This window comes from Alligator sinensis, unplaced genomic scaffold, assembly GCF_000455745.1.
Source record: "Alligator sinensis unplaced genomic scaffold, ASM45574v1 scaffold223_1, whole genome shotgun sequence".
NCBI lineage: Eukaryota > Metazoa > Chordata > Crocodylia > Alligatoridae > Alligator > Alligator sinensis.
The window spans coordinates 1,442,654-1,461,329 of NW_005841936.1; the positions used below are offsets into that span (position 1 = coordinate 1,442,654).

At 40.8% G+C, this 18,676-nt stretch overlaps 1 protein-coding gene across 9 annotated transcripts in view; it reads right to left on the reverse strand.

Annotated features, from left to right (window-relative positions):
• Nucleotides 1-18,676, reverse strand: part of CAST (calpastatin) — a 102,958-nt gene that overhangs the window by 55,822 nt on the left and 28,460 nt on the right. For 6 of the 9 annotated variants that reach the window (XM_025199124.1, XM_025199122.1, XM_025199123.1 and 3 more), the window contains one exon: nucleotides 8,620-8,691. The gene's annotated coding sequence lies outside the window, so the exon portion shown is untranslated. Of the gene's footprint in view, nucleotides 1-3,560; nucleotides 3,717-8,619; nucleotides 8,692-9,586; nucleotides 9,661-18,676 lie in introns of those variants that run through there. The other 3 variants (XM_014518040.2, XM_025199119.1, XM_025199118.1) reach the window with 2 other exon arrangements.

Genomic DNA, 18,676 nt, shown 5'->3' on the forward strand with positions numbered 1-18,676 from the left:
GTGCACATTGCTATTATGTAACATGTTAATTTGTCTGTCCTTATTCATCAAAGTCTGTGTTTCTCTCCTTGTAAACTGTAAATTCACTGAGGGAGTGAGTACCTCGTGTACTTTACATGTTACTGAATTTAATACATAATATTAAAGGCGGCTTGCCCTTTCAATATAATTATAAATTATTTTTAGCTAGAAAAGTTTTTAACCACATAAAAACTAGCTTATTTGCATGTATGTATGAAAAAGAGGTGGGAGGACATATCAATGTATTTGTCGATTCAATAGATTGGCAGTTCCAATAGCAAATAATTTTTAAAAGTCACTACACAGCGTTTTACATGTTCAATTTACTTTAAACACATTTGTTTCATTAATCTCCACCACACTCCCTATGAAACAGTGCTGTGAAGTAGATGTATATATTTTGTTATCCTTATTTGCAGACGGTTATGTTGAGACAGAGATATGAAGTGACCTGCTCAGAGCCTCAGAACAAACTCAGTAACAAAAAGCCATGCTATCAGTCTACTGCACCTTTATTATCCAACCCAATGCCGGATCAACCAGTCTCTCTCTGTTTTGGCCCCTATCAGGCCTGATATGGGCTTCTTTGCAGAGGGGACTGGGGACCTCAAGTTTTTCACCGTCACTGCTGTCAAACGTTTCTCCACTGGAGTAAAGAGGAAGGAAGATTCAACAGCCCTGCAAAAGTACCAGAGTTTGACCTTTCAACAGATTTGCAAGGACTCAGGTCACGGGCCTGTTTCTAAAAGGCCTTAGCTCTTCGGTCCTCCTAGCAGTAGGCAGCCTGTAGAAATCTCATTGTCAGGTGGTCCCTTACAGCCATTTTCCTCCAGCTCAGGGAGTGTTTCAGAGTGGGAAGGAGGACAGCAGGTAGAGTGAGACTGACATAGTCAGCACTCACCAAAAAGAGTCCCCATGCTTTGAGGAAAAGGAAAGATGATGTGACAGAGTATGGTCCCCACATCCTCAATGATCTTTGTGCCCCACAACTTTTCCCCAGAAGCAAAAACCATGTGGAAGCAGTTCCACAAATCATGATGATGCCATAGAAACAGCACTCTCTCCTGCAAGACTCTTCTTCCCCTCCCCTCAAAATCTTATCTTCTATATATTATTTCTGAACACAATATTTTGGTTTATAAGTAAAATTAGATTGATCAGATCCACTTCAACTGACCTTGAAATTTTGTTGTAGATTCTCCACAACGAAGATGCAACTGTGCAGGAAATCTCTTAATAAGACAGCTCATCTTTGGTGCCAGCTGCACTGGGGTACCAAGTAATATATTTCTAACTCCAGGCCATCTGTAATACTGAGGATGATGCTAATGCATAGCAGCAGCTCTCTATGACTAAGTACAGACAGTCAAAAAGCCCAAGTCTGAATCGATTCAATCTTCACAGGTTAGTCTAAGCTAACTACATAGATTGAACCGATAAGCAAGTGAACAGACATTCACTTTTGATTCTGGAAATGCAGCTACAAGCCTGCAGTGGCCTAGGCCAGAAGCCAGGGGTGCTAAAGTACACCTCCCTGCTTGGCTGGAGCAGACAGCTTGGGCCAAGGCTAGCCTGCCCACCCTGCAAGGGGAGGTTTGCAGGAGAGATGCAAAGCATCCTGGGATGCTTGGGGACTGTGAGTTAACCTGAATCTGGAGGGGATCTGGGACAGCAGTTCAAGAAACCAATTTAATCTAAATCAGTTAAGTCTGATACTACATCCATCCAAGTTTATCTTAAACTGGTTTTGGCCGTTCCCTAACCTACACAAGACAACTAGTACTACATGAGATGCACCCTTTACATATTACATAAACCATCTACTTTAGGTATAAAACAAACTAACCAATGCATGTTTGTTTAAAAAACATTCATGCACTTCAGCTACCAGCAACACCTAACTCTCCCTTATTTTTTTCCTATTTGTTACACGTTTGACAGTAGGTTTATTTAAGGTCATTTCCCACATGCCATCCATTAGGTTCCAGTTCTGCAATTTATTTCCATGAGGATGGACCTCTGAAGCCACATCCAGCATGGCACTGGGGTCTTAGCCAGCTTCCCTTTTCACTTCAGGAGAGGAAAAGAAGAGAGGAGAGAAGCAACAAACAGCAGAAGAAAGAAAACCACTTATAAAAATAGGATAAATGTAACAAGGCCATAAAATTGGCAGGGGATCTAACTGGCAAACACAGATACTTGAGACTACATTTAACTCATTGCAACTTTGCCTAAATTTCAAATTGACTGTGTCCTATTAAACTTGCAAGGCTATAGCACTTAATACATGCCAATACAACCTAAACAAACATGACCTTCACTAAAGGCTTATATGCTATTCAAATCACACTCTGGCTAGAAGAGGTACATAGACATTGTGCTGGTCCTCTACTCAGGAAAGAATTTTAGTGTAAGTGCATATTCAATTACTTCTTTTTCCTTCTACATATTATAGCTCCACAGTATGCAAAGTTGTGTAATTTCAATTTATAAAGCAAAATTTTATTTTAAAAAAGGAGCAGTAGCCAATATTTTTATAATAGTCATATTTTTCCACACAAATGTGGTAAGGAAAGAAACAAACCCTCAAACAATATTACTGAATAAAAGTCCAGTAAAATTTACCCTTGAAAGCCTGTTCTAGAAGCTCTGCTGTATAAGGTCTGTTTTCATTCTTTCCAAGCAGGAAAAAAGAAGAGGATAATAAAGGTACTGACAACCCTAACATGAGGCAAAAAGATTATTTTCTTAGTTCATTCTGTGTATTTTTAGCTCTGAGCCAAGCAAAGGAACTTGTGATAATGGATCAAATGTTTTAAAATTACTATACTGAATATTTTCATATAAAATATTAAAGTATAAACCTATACAATATATTTAATTTTATTACTACAGAAACAGTGATAAAAACAAGGAGTATTATTATATTTCTTCTGTAAATATTTGATCTTTTAGCATGTATTATTTACATTCAGCACACTTGTAGTTGTTATGGATAGCTATACTTAAGCATGCTGGAACAAAGTTTTATACAGATCACCCCACCCTAACCATGCAACATTTAGCACTTACAACAGCTATGCTAAATTCTGCATTTTTACACACAGGTGTTTGAAGCAGAAGCTTGCTTCAGTGACCCAAGACATTAGTGAAATATCTTGTCCTCCCAAGTTTGGGATTTCGCTCATTTCTCATGAACTGACAATTCTTTAACACCCCACCCCCCAACTCACAAGGCAAACATTTGGAAACACATATAAAGCACAAACAGCATTCCTACCCAGAAAGATTTCCCCTCTCGTATTTGATTATTAGACATGTTAAAACAGTTTTAGAAATGATTCACTATACATGCACAGTCAGTTTCTAAAATGCTTCAGCTCAGATAAAAGGAACATGTCAGAAGCCTGTGAAGTTAGCAGCTAATGTTACTATAATTCAGAGAACTGCTGGGAAAGAAGTGATAAGAAACTCTAGAACACTATTAGCCTAAAGCACAGGCTGCAAGAAAGAAAAGCAAGTCAGAAAACAGTACTCACTTTGTACAGTTGGACTATACACTTCCAGCAAGATCCTTACGATAAGGCTGTTTTTGTTTCAGCTGAAACGTCTTTGGTTTCAGTTTTAATGAAGTCCTGGCCAACTCCCTCTTCACTTGATGATGACACAGCTAGTCTCAACAGCACATGGAAATATTCTCCACCCAGGAAAACCTCTGTTGCTCCACCTCCGGGTTTCCTGGGGTTTTTTAGCATACAATTAAGTGTCCCTGCATAAAGACTTCCTAGCTAGAGTATCTAATCCAGAGCATAATCAGAAAATGCTGTTGGTAGGAATATGTATGCTTTTGTGCCTCTGGCTTGTTACCATGAGTGACAATAGACAAACCTCACCTTTGATTTTTCTATGACATTACTGAAGGTAGTCAAGAGATGCGACTTGAACCCACAATATTACGTGGATTATACAGGTTTCTTGACCAATGTACAATAAATACTTTGTAATGCAGAGACAGTTTACTTTACCCTCAATCCTCCCTCTTTCCTCAAGCTCTTCCTCTCTCCTCACTTCTACCCACAATACTTAACTAAACTACACAACACAAATGATTCCCCCCAGTCAGCGTGATTGTTATTGAGTTAGTGGCAGAGAATAAGACGCATTCACCCTCTGAAACACTAGCCTCAGCAGTGCTGTTTTGGGATCTTGCTGTTAGCAGTTTATAAAGCATTCCTCACTATCCCCTTGAGCAACAGCTACATAACTCAGCAGTCTAGCCCCACCTGCTGCTGAAGTAGCAGCAGGAACAATCCTGACTGCAGGATTACAGAATAGTTGCCAATACACTTTATACATATGTTTTAATAAAAATATTTGTTACTACTATTGTGATTTTGTGTGGCAAGGAGGCAGGGACTAAGGGTCTTTAAATTATTCCCAGTGGCAGCAGAATTCAGAAGATAAATTAATCACAGATATGAAAGTAGGGGAAAGTTAAAGAAGGTCCTTTGGACAGCAAAGGAAAAAAAAAGGATGAGGCAATGTTTACTCTAGGTATATAAATAAGCAGTTCAGATGTCAGAAGTGAATCACAGGAAAATGATTTGCTATGTGAATATGCAGCAATCCAAAAACAAATCATACAATCATTATGCAAAACTTCAAATTCTGATTGGCTGCTCAAGTCCCTCAGACAAAAACACAAGTATCAGGATATCATTTGATTAACAGACATCCAGTTAAGCATAATAGACATCAGCTCAGACTATTCTGTTGACACATCAGAAATTTATTTAGTAACATATACTAATTTGATATAATAGATACTATTAGATCATTTGAATAATAGATACTACCAAATAGCAATTTGGTAGCTTTAAAAGATGCCTTCAAAAGGATAGGATAAGGATGCCAAAAGTAAATTTATTTTAAGTTATTATACCAGTTGTAAGGAAGGCAAGCTGCAGGGTGACAGGTAAGGGGAACAAAGCAGAGGGGCCAGGCAGCAGGGGGAAGCCAGGTAACAGGCCGCTTGACCTACCTGCCCTCCTGCTGCTGCTTGCCCCACTAAAGTGGTGGTGGAGGGAGGGAAACAAATTTAAGATGACTTCAAAAAATGAGATTCCAGACATGGAGAACTATAACAAATTTATCAATTTTCCATGTCTAGAATCTAATCATAGGGAGGTCATCTTAAATTTAGAGTCATCTTGGATTCAGGTAAATATGGTAATATATTTACATCACAAATCCAAATCACTTCCAGAACTTCTCAGATGCCAAGAGTTTAAAACTGCAATTCACCTGGGTATTCACTCCCCTGAAAATTTCTGTCCGTACAAAAATCTACTGCAAATTATAAACTGAATAGGTAATGACTCAATATAATAGTGAATATAATATGAAAACAACCAGAAAAATATTTCCTGATTGTATGAACTATGTTCAGCAAAAGCCTCAATTTTTCTCTCTCATTTATCTGAATCTGCCACAGAATTTTCAGTCAGATGCACAGGAACTATGGACCATAAGATATTCTGGTCCAGATGATCACTGAGTAAACAGGAATTGCTAGCAGGATGCAGCAATTCAGTCTTGTCAGGTTAACATAGAAAAAAAAGTAGGAAAGCAGAAGCACTAATGCTGTCTTTGGCCTCAGGAAAACAGCTCTGAATTTATTCACATCTGGAAAACTGCAGCATTATTCAATACCAGGTGCTGGAAAATCTCCACAAACTCATAAGACTGCCTTACTGAATTGCGATACATCTAAAAAAAGAATACACTTAAGATTATTTTAAAATTATCCTTCTGTGATGGTCTAAAATTGAATCAAATTTTCTAACTTCCCTCCGCAAGCATGAAGGCTGGTAACTTGTCCACTTTCTTAAAAAATGGAAGACCAGATTCTTAACATATATATAGATATATATCTATAGATATCCTTAAGAAAAATATCTGATGAAACCAACAGAAAAACTGCAGGAGGCAGCAACAATTAAGTTATCTTCACAACACTCTTACTGTGTTTCCATGCATAGGGTTAAGAGACTGGAGTGAAAGACACTTAATTTTCATAAAAGAAAGCTCAACTTCTGCAGTAACTGATGAACCACATCCCACTCCAAGACTGTCTGTTATCCACTAGTGACAAGCAGCTCTTAAGTCCTGAATAAGAGGTATTTCCATAAACTATAAATAGCTTATTCTTACACCATGTGAAAAATACCTGAGCTAATTATTTTTGCTATACTAAACTGAAATACAGCCCCTTCATTGAATTTAGTCAAAGTTTAAAAAAGGTACGTGCATTTGAAATGAGTGTTTTTTTCTTTCAAAGTCCATATCCAGTATGAACCACAGCTATCACCATGTACTTCTGACTAATTTAAAATGATTAACTCCATTAACATAAACTAATCCAATCTATAAAGGAAAAAAATATTTTTAAAGTTATTAATATATTTTGAAAGTTTGAGGGGAAAAGTCTTGAAATTAAGCAACAGGGTATACATAAGAATTATACAAAAATATGATGCAACATTAATACAAAAAATACACACCCATTTATTTAAAAGCTCATCTACTTGATGGATATGTTTATTCTATGCAAGCAAGAATGTATTTATACTTACCACTGTATTTACCATTTCTCAAAGAACTCTCTGATAAGCATACTGAGTACCAACAGTTACAAATTACCTTAAAGAAGCTGTTGAGTATGCAGTGCTTTTGAAAAATCAGGAAGGTATCTGTGCAGCAATGGAGGGAAAAAAACTTGGCATTTCTCCACACCAGAAGTTGATCCTTATGGCCAAAAATCAACATTCTAGAGCTCAGTCCAACAAGGAACTGAAGGAGGGATGGATCCCACAAACACTATGTATACAAAATGACAATGAGGACCAAGAAGACACCCTCTCCAACCAGTATCAGAGACCACCTCAGTGGGCACATCTACACGTCCATTTATGCCAGATTAAATTTACTGAGCGGTAAGTAGGTATAGGCCGGTGTCTACACGTACAGGCACTGAAGTGCATTAGTGCAGTGTGTGAACTGACTTGGTCCACACACAGTGTTATTGCGCAGTAAGGCATCTACAACACATGTGTTACTGTGCAGTAACTAACCAGGCATAAATCTGATACCTGCACATGGAGATGCTACCCTGTATGTTTAGTTTAAAAAAGGGCAATAACACTCTCTGGGTTTAGTATTTTCTTACATTTAAGGACTTAGTTTAGAACCCAAGTTAACATTGCTTAGCTACTTTTTAGCTCCACGGTAACTGTAAATTGAATGAAATAATGAGATGATTCAAGCAATCTGACTGAGAATTCTAAACTCTGGAAATACCCTGGATAGAGAATGTACATGAGTGCATAGTCTGCTCCAACACACTGTAATTACAGTGTGTTGAAGCAGATTTGATTAAGCAAGTCTACTGGAGTGTGGCAATTACCATGCTCCAGCAGCCTTCCACGTCTCGTGTATCAGAGTCCCCATGCTTCAAAAGAGCAGTGGGGGTGCTTGAACTAAAGCTTAATGAATGAGCTTTAGTTCAAGCACCCCCACTGCCATTTTGAAGCACAGGGACACTGATACATGAGATGCTGAGCCACTCTAATTAAAGCGTCACCTCCCACCCCCAAAGCACACGTAAAAAGTTCCCTTAAAGTTCAAACAAGAAATAGAGAAAGGGTAGTAAGGTTGTTCCAGGGAAGAAAAAAATCAAGGTGGACTGGAAACAAGGAAGGAAATCTACTTGATAATTCAGACTCAGGTCTAAAGCAACTTCTAAATGGTGAGGCAATCCAAATCTCTGAATACTTTTGAAATACCTAAGTGTATACCAGATACCAAACAAATCAGACAAAACAGCAGCACTTCTTCCTCCTGCTCACACGATAAGGTTAAGTAAAATCTACATGAGATTTGTACCAAAAGGAGCAGAAACAGGGATAAATGGTAGCCTGCTGGGCCTGTAAGCTTCAGGGAGGCAACAAAGTATTAGAGTAATGAATTTCTCTAGTAAGAAACCAAAGATACAAGGAATGAAGAATAACAAGAAGACAGTGAGAATGGGTACTGGCTTCTAACTATTAATACTATTCCCGGACAAACCCATAGGTTTTTCCACATCATGGAGTACAGAACTGTAGGATACTTGAATTAGCAGGATGCCAGCTGGGAACCAAGCACAGGCAAACACGAATAAAGGAGGTCCCTAAAATAGTACTAACAGTCCTATGTATAGGGGTTTTTTGTTATTCTAAATAAATTTCTTCCTCTTGTGTTTGTACCTATTTAGTATTCATAAACTCTTGCCCTTCAGTTGTTGCAAAGCCAGGATTTAGTTCTTCTGGGTTTTGTGGCATGCCTGTCCCTTGAGACCTTTGGTTGCTGTTCTTTGAGTTCCCTCCATCTGTCCATATAATTTCTGACATTATTTAAAAATAAATATAATATTCCATGTGTGGTTGCATCACTACTATAGGGAGAGGATATATAATACTTTTGCTTATTTATCCTCCATGTGTCTTGATCCCCAGCTGCATAGTTTAAGTGTATAATTTCCATAAGTTTGCATTTTACCTTAGTGGTGGCAGCAGCTCCACTTTTCTGTGTTTTAGGTGTCTGACTGACACCAACACTGGCTGGTTTCTTCTGTGAAATAAAAACAAAAATATAAGAAAGGGACAAGACAGAATGAATACATCAGAAATATGAAAAGTAAAAACTATTAAAATACTGCATTAAAAACAAATGATCTGATGTTCTGTCTAGCAGACTATTTCATGAAAGATACCAACATTCATTTATATTTCATATCTGTTTTCCAAGTCGCCTGGAACAATTTTCCCCTTTATAATGTCAATAACTGAGAAACCTCAAAAAATAATTTCACATCATTTCACTGTGAGAAGAGCAAGTCAATGCAGGCTGAAATCATATGCATGCCTGCATAAATAATGTATGAATCTCTACTTTTTATATATATATAAAATAAATATGGTCATTTTGACTAAATTGTTAAACCAACTATAATCATTTATTAGCTGACAGGCTAGGAAGAGTAAATGCTAAAAAGTCAAGGAAAAAAAAAATCAAGTAAGGGCTCGATTTTTAAATTAAAAAGAAAGCTATACAATGCAAACTTTAAAAATATGCTATTAATTTTTAACTGGCATTAGGCATATGCCCTAGTCCCATCACATGCTACTTGAATTGTTCCACAGAAACATTACTGAAGAAAATCATCTCTATAAACAGACACACTTAAAAAACATCCACGACTAAGTATCAAGGCAGACAAGTCAAAGGGTTTCTGTATATAAGCAAACCACAGCAGAGTGGGAAAAAATACACAAGTTAGGCAGAGAAGCAGTACATAAAGTTACAGAAAGGCAGAATTGATGGTAAACAAATGTATTTGCAGAGAACACAAACATAGTGCTCTGTATGCGACTAATTTTATGCCAGCATGACTCCACTTAAAGAGATACATGACAATAAAAACATGATACTTTGTTTCTAATGACAAGACCAACATCACAACTACCTGCTCTGCTATCAGTCGAGTTGTGCTGGTATACACGTAAATCAGTTTAATGATGAAATCAGATCCAGAGAAAGCTAGGGAAAAAGAAATCAATGACAGACACGAAATAAAAAAAGTTAGATTTGTGGATGGGGAAAGACTGAGAAGACCTAATCGCTCTCTCTAGTAAGCAGATGCCTGAGATTTGTGAATCCTGTTCTAAACACAGAGAAACCTACTCAATGCTATTTCAGAGTCTCAGTAAACAAATCATTATACAAAATCCAAAAATACTAGTATTCCAGCATTCATACCAGACATAAGGGACTATGATGTGTTAGACTCCTCAGATAGAAACAAAAGTTCTCTTTCATAAAGAAACTGCCACACGCTTCCCCTCTGACTTTAGCTCTTAGACACAATACAAAAGGAAAGAACTTTGCTCCTATAAAGAAAACAAAATTACAAAGACTAAACCAACTCTATACTTAGTTAACTTAGTCAAAGCATATGGGTAAAAGTGATGCACATCCCAACAGTACATATGCTGACATGAATATTCATCATATTTTCGTCAGAGACCTCTCAGCATACTGAGAAAAAATGAAATCTGAACTAAGCCATTACATACCAAAAACCAAGGGAACACCTCCACATGCAGAGGCATGTACTTTCAATGTCACAAGTAGCAGTGGCACAAATTTGCACAGCTGCTTTGTGCCCCATTGCATGCCCCTGCACATGCACTTCGGTACACAGCAAATTGTGCTTGGAGGGGTGTGTGCAGCAGGGGTGCAGATCCGGGAGCAAGGAGTCTGGCCAGCATTGCTCTGGATGGCCAACCCTCTGCGTGTTCCAGCACACACTATGGACACATGTGCCATGCTGCTTTTTTTCCACGGTGGTTTTTGCAGTGCAGGGCACATTTTCACATTCTGGGGTTGACGTTTGTGGCACCCCAAAGTGGTTTGCAGCTCCACAAACCATGCGTGCCTGCACATATGGATGTGCCCCAAGAGTGCTGCTAGTATAATAAGACTTGAACATTTGATCATTCTATGTTTGCTCTTTCCTCCTTATAGTCGTCATTCTATAGGATTAAAAGGACAGTGTTTTCTATAGTCAGGTGAAGGAGTTACAAATTTCTTCTGCATGAAAGTCTAGTAAATTACATCTGGCATACAAGAAAACTGGGGCATAGTGGCAGAGCAGTTAAGGCAGGGGTGGCCAACCTGTAGAATGGGTGCCACAAGTGGCTCAGGCAGCCTCTGTGCATGGCACATTGCAGATCAGGGAGGGGACAAGCAGTACAATAGCAGATAGGGCAGGAAGCAGAAAGTAAAACAGCAAATTGGGCAGGGAGCACACAGCTGGAAGTAGAACAGCACATCCGGCAGGAGAAGGATTGGAGTGGAGGGGACAGAAATGATTAAGTCAAGGCTTCCTGACCAGTGATTTAAATCACATCCACCCTGGCCTAAATAGGATGGTAATTAATTTACTGAAAGGCATGTAGCCGGCTTATACTTCTACTTTGGGTCTCTTCAAAATCAAAACAACACAAAATGTAAGCTGTTTTAATCAAGTGTACTATCCTAAGATTAGCATAAACTTGATATCTTATTGCAGTGTTAAAAGAATATAGCTTCTGCACATCCCATCCCAGCTTCTCTCTAGACATTGGGTCAGGTCATGATCCAGACGCCTGGAACTGAATTGTCAATACTTCAAGGTTGTTCAAATCGTGGATTTTGGTGCGAACTCGGTATCTACCCCTTAATGTTTGAAGGTGGGCAAAATAACAACATTACTGTTCTACGCTCATTGCAGGGGTGATTACCTCCAATAATACTCCTACTTTTGGTAAAATAATGAAGTTACATACCTTCACCCAAAAGATCCCTCCTGGTATTTTAGCTATATTCATCTTTTCTCCTTCTAATTAGAGAGAGAAAAATTACTAGTCCTGTAGTGATCAAACCCGATTTTCTAGCCTGCAAACAAAAGAACTAGTAAATTATCAAAGACAATCTTCCTTGAGAAATGAAGTTGGAGAGTTGTTGCAGCCATGACAGTCCAGGAAATGTCCAGGCAAGGGGTTTTTTTGCATATATATCTTTTACTGAACAAACTCTCTATAATTGGGAAACTATCAGACAAGCCTTCAAGCATCAAGTGCCCTTCCACAGGTGAGATACCCAAAAGCTTGTCCAATAGCAATCTAAACTATAGAGTTGGTTGAAAAAAAATTAGTGCCTCTTGTGAAATGAATTAGCAGAATTAGTGACCCACACATACTGATGTGTTAGAGAGCAGAAGGGCTAACAGACATTTTGATGAATGATACCTCAATTAAAGGAGAAAAAAATTCAACCCTATAACGGAATGCTAATTTCTACATGTTTAACAGAAATAAGCAAACCCCAAATTCTTTAGCCATCAGTAGCATATTTGCTAGGCTTTTTGCAATGGAGAAACGCAACATGACTTGGCTGTTGGAAATACTCATTATCTGTTCAAAACTATGGGATCATATCAATGCAAAATCATAATAAAATATTCAGTAAAAACAATCAAACTATAATTTTGCATTGAAGACAAAAATGGAAACTATGCAAAGAAAAATATATGCAAACTTTACCTTAGAATATCTGCAATAACTCCAAGTAATATTTCAACTCTAGCCTTTATGCAGAGAGAGACGCCTTCTCAGTCTGCCAAGTTCTGAAACCTTACAGATTTTGGCCAAATTGTTGCCTCTAACCTTTCAGCATCTGTAGAAAAATAGTGTCTGATCTTTCACTTTGATCCAATGGCATGAGGAATGAGCATTCAGAGAAATAATAATCAGAAAGGCCATATATAAAAATACCTTATAGGTTAATAACATTACCTAAATGGCATGTGTTTATAACTGCCTGATCTTTTCATGTATTTATTTTTTTAAAGGCTGTGTGAAATTTAATTAACAGTGTAAATCTCTTAACACCATAATAGTAGAAAAAAGATTATTAAGAAAACTAAACTTCAAGCGTTAGACTAAGCAACTATTAATGCAAATACTGATTGTAGATTTACATAGTATACTTGGGCCTTGTCAGACATTCACTTGCCTGGGAGAGTGAATGTCTGTACATGCCATGGTTTCTCCCAGAAGAAAACAATTCTCTAGCATCTTTCACCCCTCCCAACCCCTGAGAGTGTCAATTACTGGGCTCTGCTGCTCCAGCAGGGAGCAGAACATGCCCACTTCATAAACCCCACACTGTGCTGCCAGGGTAACACAGGCTGACTATGGGTAGTCTCGGTCAGCTAATCAGATCTGTTCTATGTACTGCTGTCATCTGTCACCAGGCAGACTAAGGGAGCCTGCAGGGCACTCTTCCCCACTCCCCCACCCCCAGCTACACAGCATCAGCACTGCAAGCTCTCAAGCTCTTCACTCTTCAGAGCTTCAGCATTCAAATGTCTGTACATGCAGCTTGGATAACTTTTTCTACCAGGAGAACAAACCTAGGAGAATTCTCCCAGATTATCTGAATGTATGTATGCAGCCTGTTCTGTACCTATAAAGGACAATAAAATAATACAACCTAGATTTTTTTTTATATGCATCGTACAAAGGCACTTAAAAATACAAAAGTGCAAGATCTCATATAGGTAGTCTTTTCTCAATGGACTACTTCCATTTGCAAACTAAACAAGTTAAGTCCTTATGCACTGCCTTACTGGGCATCCTAAGTAGCTGTTGCCAACTCTCATATGTTTGTTTAAGTCTGTTTTCTTGGACCTACAGGAAATCTGATGTTGCTCTTGGAAAAGAGAATTGATGCCCTAAGTATTGGTGTTAAAGCAATAGCATCAAGAAGCTTTTGAAGTTAAGATTTACCAGAATAAGCAGCTTTGAAGGAAAGTCACTTTAAAAAAAAACAAGTATCCTTAGAATCCTTTCAAGAAAAAGCCCAGGTGTTTCCTTATTTTTCTTTGATACCACAATTCAGTTTAGTTAATTAAAAAGTTAGAAGCAGACAGTCACTTAAATTGCTTAAAAACTTAATGCTTGATTTTCAAATTAAGGACTGACTTACTATACACAATGACCTCAGTCTTAGCTGGGACCTCTGACTGCCAGTGAAACACAATTTTGTGCTCCCTTTAATATTTTTGCTTGGTACTTAGATAGCATAGTGATGGAGAGAGTAGATTTTGTTGCTGTGTCAAAATTTGTGATGTTTCATTTTAGAGAATAACATTTCTTTTCTAAAAGATGCACAGTTCATTATACCATGCAAGGCAAAACAAACTTATGTGAATCAATGCCATACACACTAGGAGTGTCTGAGCAAATTCTATACCCAGATATAAACCATTCACAAAGGCATATTTTCCAATTTGTGTCATGAATTATACCTATTAAAACAGGACACTATTACAACCCTGGTACTCTTAAGTCATTCTACAGTTAACTTTATAATTTCATTTAAACTGATTTACAGTGGGGGGGGGGAGGTAATTTTTTATACTTTTCTTACAAACTGGATCAAGATTAGAATTACCATTCTGATATTAGTGTTCCAGCCTCTAGGCACAAAGCACACATGACCTTACATTTGACCGCCGTTCTTTCATTTCTATTGCATCCCTGCTACAGTAACAAAGCACTAAATTCCTATTCCAGTTCCACCCTTCTAATCATCAGATTTTTTCTTTGAAAGATAATTCTCTATTGAAGCAAGTCAGAAAATTTTAAAGAGTTCCCTATATGAATACTGTTGGTTTAAAAATATTCTTATTCTGATATATTATGCTGGTTTTATTTTACCCTAAATTTTAAGATCAGTCATTCAATGTTGTCAAAACTAAAATACAAATTGATTTATTAAAGGATTAAGAAAACATACTTGTGACTGCACCAATATTTTGACTGAATACATAATACTAATGAAGCGAACCCAAAAGGTAAATATTTGTAACATTACATAGTCAACCACAACAAACTGACTGTGTCTTTTACATAACTGCTCATGTAGAGCAGCACATACAAACTGACCTGAAGGTCTGATGCTATTCAGAAAGACCATCTATTCCCATTAAAGAGGCACCAGGTACACCTACTATCCTAATATCATTTCACTAGAGCTGCATTTCACAAAACCAGTCAGTTTAGGCGCCACCATGGGGCTGGGAGGGTGCAGGTGCTAAGGCATGTGGTTGACAACCCAGAGGTTACATCTTAGAGTTCAGAACAGAAGGGCTCACAGAATGGCCCTGTCAAATTCAAACAATATTTGCTAAATACCTTGTCACAAGGACATGAAAAGGAAAGCTACCCCAACATAGTAAAATTAGCCACTAATGACCTCCTAATTCCGTAACCAGTGCTCACCACCACCATAAGGGGGACTCCCTACATACTTGGGAAATGTAGGATTAGAGAACTGAAGAATTACAGTTCTCCCCTACCCAAAGAAAACCGAGCATTTCTTTATGTTGACACATTTTGTCGACTTTTTTGTGCATGCCTGTGAAATCAAATCATAGTTCTAATGGGCCACAAATTGTCTCAGAGGGTGAGCTACATGAGATGCTTTACTGTGCATTAGACTAATCTAATGTGCAATAAAGCGCAGCATCTACACGTGTGGGAATTACTGCACAGTAAATTAGGCTAATGCACTATTTGCTAGTACCAACACACACAGGTACTAGATTAACAGTGTATTAGCTACTGCACAGTACAGCATGTACAATTTGCTCCCAGTCAGCCTAGGCAGTAAGGGGTCACAAAGGGTGGAGGAGAGTTGTCTGTGATTCCAGTGCTGCTCAGCTCCCAGTCCCCCGCAGGCATAGGGAGGGAAGCAGGACCAACTAAGGTATGTGCTGCGCAGACAGTGGCAGGGCTGAGGGGACAGAAAGGTCCCCTGTCCCCTCAGCCCTATCGCTGCCCATGCAGCATACACACCATTTGACTCCTGCTCCCTGCCCATACCTGGGGGGAGCCAGGAGCTGAGCAGTGCCAGCACTGGGAGGAGACATGGAGGGTAAGCAGCACTGAGACCAGGGGGGAGATGCAGGGTACAGAGGAAGCAGCACTGAGAACTGGGCTGGGGGGAGATATGAGGGAGAAGCAGCACCACATCTCCCTCCCCATTTCCTGGCACTGCTTCCCCGCCAACATCTCCCCAAGTCCTCACACTGATTCCCACATCTCCCCCCACCAGGTCCCAGCACTGATACCCCGTGTTTCCCTCCCAGTCCTGGTGCTGTTTACCCCTAAGCGTGGGCAAGGGGCATCACCCCAAGACAGTGCTGCTGAGCCAGGCTGCGATCCTGAGTTCCATGTGGCTGGGAGCTGTCCCCCACCCTCAGACAGCTCCCACCACGCTCCCTAGAGCAGGTTTGTCCAACATATGGCCCACGGCCCTCCAAGCTGTTTTCTGAGGCCTGAGGTGCTGCGACAGGAAACGAAAGTAAACACTGTGCTTTTGCGGGGGGGTGGTGATGTGATACCACTTCCTCTGAGGTCATTGAATATGGCTCGCCGATCCACTGGGTAATAAAAACTTCATGATCCGGCCCCAGATAAAAAGTTCATGATCCGGCCCCACATTCAAAAAGGTTGGACACCCCTGCCCTAGAGCCAAAAACTGACCCCCATACCTCCTGCTAGCTCAGGGCTGATACCAGGGGAGCCTGGAGCTCCCCCTGGCTGCTGCAGGGGGGCAGAGCAGGGCAGGGGCAGAAAAGTCAGGAGCATTAATTGCATGTGTAGATGTGCCCAGTATGTACCTCACTCAGTCCATGTTCTGACTGAGCAGCTCCGGCTCAATGCCCTGCCTCCACCCATGTGCCAGGAACAGCCAGGGCTGCGCTGGGCAGCTGGCGGTGGCAGTGCTGGGAACAGAAATTTGGGGCTGCAGCCCGCTCCCAGCATCGCCAGTGCCCACTCCAAGCCCAGCCCCCAGCGAGAAGAGCCCAGTGCAGCCCTGGCTCCAGTCCGCAACTGCAGCCTGCCTGCCCCACGCAGATCCGAGGGCACACGCCCCGCCCCCCCTTCGTGCCCTCTCAGGCTCAAAGCAGTGGTGGGAACTGCCCCTACCCCTCATGAGCCACGGATCCATCCCACACTCACCCCACCCCAGCGGGGTAGCGCCTCCACTTGCCCCTGCCCCCCGCCTCAACGCGGGGGGCATTGATCTGTCCCCACACCACACCCCTTCCCTCCCCCCTGCCCTTCCACTACACCGGACTTACCAGCTGGAGACAACTCTCCACGCTGCCAGCTCTGCGCCTCACTGCCCGAGTGCTGCGCTGTGGCTGCGCGCAGCACGGGCATTTATCGGCCAAATTATCGGCCCCATTGGGCCAATTTCCCATACAGCCAATTTTCTTTATAATTGTACCGATCTAATATCAGACCAATGTATTGGTGCACCTCTACTCAAATGTCTAACAATATTTCTTTGCATGGTCCATGCACCTCTCTCTGTCTTTTTACACATCAAGAAAATGTGAGGCCCTGAAATGTTTTTAAAAACTTCTAAAAACAGTAAGTACAGTCTTAAGGCATACATCACTCCCACATGCTGGGTGGGGGTGGAGGTGGAGAATGAAGCATGGAGAGGTGGATGACTGGGTAGGCCCCTGGAATGTCTTGGGGAAGTATGGCTAAAACAGAAACATGGAACTTACGCGAGACAGGGGAAAGTGGAGGCGCAGAGCATGATCTTATGCACACTATATGACTTTCCAGTGAGTTGCAGTTATGAGAAATGTACACTGCAGCAGTGGGTGCCAGACAGCCAGGAACCAGTGCTTATATCCCAATCACATCTAAAATACTAATGGCTTAACAGAATGGGAAAGATAGAGATACATGAGAAACATGATAGGAAGGAAAGGAACCATGTAGTATTTCAAGTGATAATGAGGTGGGTGTGAAGGAAGAAAACTCCATATAAATCTTTTTTTATTTACTTAATCTGATTGCAACTAGCAGATAACAACACTGTCAAGAGTCTGGGACACAGAACATGTCTGCAATCTCTCTTACTTCCCCCTCTTAGCAAGAATGCAGTGCATGACCATAATCCCCATTCCATTATTACGAACTGTGAGTATGCAACAGGGGAGGGAGGGGGAGGGGAGGGGGGAAAAAGGAAGCACTTGGGAATCAGTTAGGCATCCCACCTGTGATCCTGTGAGATACCTACAAGAAACACTGCTCGTTTATAAAAATACCCCCTGTACAAACCAACCTAGATAATATAATGACTGAAAACTTTATTAACGCAGAAATTAGGCTGCCCTTCTATAACATCAAGTTTACTAAAACACAAACTTCTGAAAATCATAACAGGGAGGAATAGGACCCCTGCTAAATGGGCAGAAACAATTGGTGACGGACAGAGGGGACAAGGCTGAACTCCTCAACGAGTTCTTTGCCTCAGTGTTCCTAAGTGAGGGGCACGACAAGTCTCTCACTGGGGTTGTAGAAAGGCAGCAGCAAGGCGCCAGACTACCATGCGTAGACCCTGAGATGGTGCAGAGTCATTTGGAAGAACTGGATGCCTTTAAGTCGGCAGGCCTGGATGAGCTCCATCCGAGGGTGCTGAAGGCACTGGCCGACATCATTGCAGAGCCACTGGCGGGAATATTTGAAAGCTCGTGGCACACGGGCCAAGTCCCGGAGGACTGGAAAAGGGCCAACGTGGTCCCCATTTTCAAAAAGGGGAGGAAGGAGGACCCGGGCAACTATAGACCAGTCAGTCTCACCTCCAACCTTGGCAAAGTCTTTGAAAAAATTATCAAGGCTCACATTTGCAAGAGCCCGGCAGGACAAATTATGCTGAGGGGAAACCAGCACGGGTTCGTGGCAGGCAGATCATGCCTGACCAATCTAGTTTCTTTTTATGACCAGGTTACGAAATGCCTGGACACAGGAGGAGGGGTGGATGTCGTATACTTAGACTTCAGGAAGGCCTTCGATACGGTATCCCACCCCATACTGGTGAACAAGTTAAGAGGCTGCAACTTGGATCACTACACAGTCCGGTGGGTGGCAAATTGGCTAGAGGGTCGCACCCAGAGAGTCATAGTGGATGGGTCGGT